The 5,387-nt window shown below is 41.9% G+C and overlaps 1 long non-coding RNA gene across 1 annotated transcript; it reads right to left on the bottom strand.

Annotated features, from left to right (window-relative positions):
- Positions 1-224: 224 nt before the first annotated feature.
- On the bottom strand, positions 225-5,381 carry LOC104134803. The gene is made up of 3 exons (XR_692042.2): positions 5,270-5,381; positions 3,288-5,000; positions 225-1,055 (listed from the first exon to the last, which is right to left on the bottom strand). It is a non-coding gene; the product is annotated as an uncharacterized LOC104134803 (long non-coding RNA).
- Between the last annotated feature and the right edge of the window lie 6 nt (positions 5,382-5,387).

Raw genomic sequence — 5,387 nt, 5'->3', positions numbered from 1 at the left:
AGAAACATCTGTTTTTAACAAGGAAACCCCCTGAGTAGCACCTCGTGCACTGACAGCCAACATCCCAGAATGTGCCTTCACATTTACCATGTAACTCCCCACAGATGCGAAGTGCCTCGCAGTTTACAGAAGCGATCCCCCACTTGCGGCAAACGGCTGCCTTTCTGACAGAGGGAACAGGCTGTACCCCACCATCACCATTCGCTCAGGTAAGAAGCACCCTGTTAATTCTTTCCCCCTTCACTCCTGCGCCAGGAACATCGTATTTCTTCCACGAAGTTTCCATATCCGGTGTACTGTCACTGCTATTCATTTCAAAAATTAAGTTCTACTGCCGTAAGCATAGTGCCCTTCTCCCCACCCTCCCCCAAGGCATTGCTCTGAGTGTAAAGGAGCTGTGATGTTGGTATGTTCAAGGAAAACAAGGTGTAGGTGGCTATTTGTATGACAAAGGCAAGCGTATGTTCAGCAGCCACTGGGACTATAGGGCATAGCACCACAGCAACTATGAAAAGGAGTGTTATTTTGGATAGTGGTTGACCCTAAGGTAACCACTTTGCTGGCGATGTGAGTATAACCCAACCTTTTGTTTAGAGAAAATTTCTAGCTCTTAGGACAGCGTATGCTGACATAGCCACATCTTGGACAGCTACAGCTAAACCTGAGCCTCCAGATTAAAACTCTGCAGATTTTAAAACCCAGGGCCTGACTCCCATTGTCAACAGAGAGCAGAAGTTGAAATTTATTCACACAAATGAGTACCAAACCAGCAGATGCACTCAGGCTACATAAGCTCACGAGTGCTCTTCAGTAAATGTTTCATTTCCAGTATAAAACAGTAATGCCATTTTTAAAACAAAATCTACAGGTAGAGAGGAAATATTACATCTTAACAAAAAAGATTTATTCTGACTAAACAAAATGTACAATGTTTCCCAAATAGTGAGTTTTCGTGACTCTCTGAAGTCTGCAGATCCATTGAGTTAACTCGATCACTTCTTACCCTGCAGCTTGATCAAACTACTTTTTGCCAGACTTCTTTATTCCACCACTAGCTGCCAAAAGAAACAACACAACTGGTTAGGCAACTGTTACAGAGCTTAGCTACAAATTTAGTTCCTCATAAAATCAAATCCCAGTAGACTGCCTGTACAACTCAGATCCCCACTGGTGAATTGTTTTTGCATGTGTTACTCCTCTGTGTTTGTGATCTCACATACTTTACTCTGAATTAATAACTTACATAACATTAGAAACCAAGTTTCTCCTGGAACCAAATATGCCCCATAAATCTACAACAGAAGTAAAATTTCAACAATTCCTTTGTTCCTCCATGGACACCCTCCATTGTTTATGTCTTATACTGCAGGAGTATAGTCTGGTCAAATAAAATTCCAGGCTAAGGGAATAAAAGCATTGGTATCCCTACAGCAACAAGAGCCCCCAGTTCGGATTAAAGCTCTACAGAAGCACATACTGGAATAACGAGAATTCCAGTTCTCTGGAATTGCCTGTTCTCTACAGTCCCTATTACTGAAGAGACTAAAGCAGAGTGAAGAAAGAAACATATTCACATGGCAACAAGCGCAGCATTTTTTTGTAAATGGTGTTTTTTACAGCATGTTTAATGTATGACAAGTAGAAAGGAAAAAAGAATAGCAAGGCTACAGCAAGATAGGCTGCAAGGGCTGCAACAGCAGGCTTTGCGCTGCAGTATGATTCTAACAGCATTGCCTTGCTGAGGCTCTTGGGAATAGTCTAGCCCTCCCACAGTAACATAATAATCACTATCTGCTTTGGCAAGCATTGGACAAGGACCAGATGACTGAAATTCAGTGTAGAAAAAGGCAAAGTAGTAATGGCAGAAAAGAACTACGAAGAAATCAGTAAGCTGAAGCGCCCTACGCAGAACAAGTTTAGGATGGTAAGGACGCAGAAGAGAGGCTCAATGAATTGTTTTGCATTGGTCTGTAACACCAAAGACATTCTGAGTCCCACACGCGGCACATTTTTTCTATGCTGATAAATCAGAGGAGCTAGATCAATTTGAGATAAATAAACAAGAAATATCCCGAGTCAGTAGGACTGGATGGCACTCCCTTCAAGAGCATCGACAAGCTCTAATATGAAAATGCAGAACTGCTGGCCAAGATTGGAAACTTATCATTACAGCCACTATGTCAGAGGGCTCATACACGGCCAGCACAACTCCCAGACACAGAAAGGGTTCTATAAAGAACCGGGGAACTACAGACCAGCGACTCTGACCTTGATCTCTGGGGAGGTAACAGAGTATGTAACAAAGCAAATGGATAAACACAGTCTTGTGAAAGGTAGCAGGACTTCTGTAAATGGTAAATCCTTCCTCATTGACCTGCTGGAACTCTATGAGTTTATCGTTAAGTCTATGGATAAAGTGAATCCAGGGGATTTCGTATTTTCAAACAGCATCTGACAAGATTGCACAGCAAAGGTTGTTAGTGAAACTGAGTTGCTGTGGGATTGCTGGAAAGGTTCTTCTAGGAGCTTTCAAGATTTAAAGCTTGATAAAGAATAGGAACCAAACTATAAAGGTTAATGGTCTTCACAGAATGGAGAAGGGATCAGTCACATTAATGGACCACAGGTCAAGAACATCTAGAGGGAATAGGCAGGCTGTACCCTTTAACATCCCTAATCCGATCATTGCAAACGCCGGAGCAATACAAGGTGAGTGCCAGACTCACATCAGCACTGTCTGAGACAAAGAGTAGGCTGGATGCACCATCGAGATGCACCCTGCAAACCTTCTGTGACACAGCGTGCTTTACAGGCACTTAAGCAAAAAAGCTGAATCCAGACTAATTTCCAGTCACGGGTTGCTGGGGTTTTTTTTCTGCCAGGAATCTACTGCTCTTAAAGAAATTCATCCTCTAAGTACTGGATTTTTAAAACTTCCAGGGCTGTGGCAAAGCTTACAGACAATATATCTGGCAAGAAAATGATAGTATGCTAAAATAAGAGCAGAAAAGTCTCTGTGCCATCCCACTGGAACAGGTTAGTGTACCAAACACAGCTATACCTGCTAAAGCAGAACCTGCAGCAGTAATTTGGGGGTGCAATTGCATAGTGAAAGAAAAAAAAATTAGTCTCTATTTGTTACTTATCATCTCCACTTTCCATCGACTTACTGGTATGTGTTAAATAACCTAGAGGTACATGCCTTTTAATGTTTGTCAAGCAAAAACATGACATTTTTGAAGCCAGCAAGCCCTTGATTTTTCCTATCAGCATGGCACCTCACTTACTGAGGGGCCCTTTTCCAGCAGCCTTGGCTTTCATCTCCTCAAGTTTCTTTTGCTCCTCCTTCTGCTTTTGTTTAAATGCCAGATCTGTCTAAAGAAAAGAACAACAGTGTGTGTTAACATCTCCTCCCCCAAAAAGTCCAAAAAACACTGACAAGCAATGAGAAACAAATGTAATGTTCTAACAGCAATAAAAAACTGACTGAACCGACGCAGGACAGCTGAACACTACTAAATATGCAAAACCTTGCAGAACTACGACAAAGGGCTTTTTTGCTGTACCAGAACGCAATGACTAAACTTTAACTTTCTACGTTTGATCTTTCTGAAATTAAACAAGTATTGTTTCCCATGGCATAATCTCATTCTGCCCTCTGAAAAATCAATGTTTGCACTAAAACCATTCATTAATATGCCACCAGTGATACTGGCAGCCCAGCACACAAGTGTTGTCTAACAATAAAACTTGAATTATATGCGATCTAAGGAAAAAAGGTTCCTTTCACCTATAAAAAGCATTAATTTAAAAAAAATCCTTCCACGCATATGTCACTATTTTTGCCAGGTTTAATACATTTGTATCAGTTCCAAGAAATCTAATGAGAGTGCTGGCAAATTGTGCAGGCAAGCCAGAAACTGAGCATCCCTGCTAGAACGGCCTCCGGAGTTCAACAGTGCTCACACTCCTCCCATTAGATACATATTTTTCATAGACACCAAGGCTGAAAGGGACCACAGTCTTTTTCCTTGGCACTCAGGATTTTGGGGTAACTAAACTGAGGACCTTGGCAACTGACAGTCTACAGACTCTTTACCAATCCAGGCCATGGCTCAACTACCTTTATAACTGGAAAGCCTTCCTTCTCTTTAAGTTAAAGCTTCCCTCAGTGCAATGTAAGCCCCTTACTTCCCCCACCTATCCACACAGAACAGAGTATTCTGTTTCTCCAGGTTTTCCGCTGTTGTTTTTTTTTTTTCTGTAGACTAATGTCTATTTCTTAGTAAACCAATCTCTCCCATTTATCCACTTTTGTGGGGTTTTTTCTTGCCATGTGTTGCCCCCATGTGCTTGCAGTACAGCAGTGCTGAGAGGAAAGAAATATTATTACATCATGTTTGACACACAAGATTTTGTTTATACATCTTGTATAATTTTCTTCTTTTGCAACACCTGATTTTGCAGGTCCATGTGCAGCATATGATCTAAGGCTCAAATCCTTTCAGGTGGACCTGGAGTTTAGCCAGTCATTCTCCTCGTATTTTATAAGTTGATTATTCTTACCAGAAGGGGACTTAGCATACACAAATACATGAATCCATTTTTTCAAACTTTCTTCTATTTGTTAAGGTTACTTTGACCACTAGTCTTTGGTCCTCGGACAGTCTGTACCCCCTCCAAATTTTCTGTTTTCTACAAAGAGAATAAGCCGCACTGTCAGTAAGTTAGTCAACCAGCCGACGCAGGCACTAACGGAATATTACTTAGACTCCAATCAAAGACAAAAAGCTTGCACAACCCCTCTCAATATGTCCTTGCCGTCAGACACTGAATTGTTAGCAACTGCTTTTAGAGTGTGGCACCCCAGCAAGCCGCATGCTCACCTTCCATCACCTCCCGAAGTGCCATTCCTGCCTTGCCTTTGAGAACGTTACCCGAGCTAGCGTCAAGAACCTCACATCTGCTGGTTTTCTCCTCATACACAGAGCACTGCCCTGCTACAGAACAGGATTTCCTTTGTTTGCCACACTTGTACCAAAATCCATACTGGCTATTAATTTTTACATTATTGTAACTTGGATCCTTGTAAGCACTTAACTGGTTATACCATTTCTCTAACAATAAAGCTTATTTAGAAAGCTATGGTTTGAGGGGTTTTTTTTCCCTTTTTCAAAGGGACATCATACTTGTCTTTTTACAGTCGTGCCTCATCCATCCCCCACCACGCCCAGAAGTAACAGTTTATGCCCATACCCCGAGCCCTTACGTTTCAGCATCTCTAACACGAGATTCACTAGTACCCAGCTGATTTCAACTACTTGATAATCCACGGGGGGTTTTTTGTATCCTGCCCGAGGTGCTTGTGACCGTCGTTAGGACTCGAG

Source organism: Egretta garzetta, unplaced genomic scaffold (genome assembly GCF_000687185.1).
Source record: "Egretta garzetta isolate BGI_Z169 unplaced genomic scaffold, ASM68718v1 scaffold91, whole genome shotgun sequence".
In the NCBI taxonomy this organism is placed as follows: Eukaryota; Metazoa; Chordata; class Aves; order Pelecaniformes; family Ardeidae; genus Egretta; species Egretta garzetta.
The sequence above is the reverse complement of the archived record's forward strand: the minus strand, read 5'-3'. Positions and strand labels throughout refer to the sequence as shown.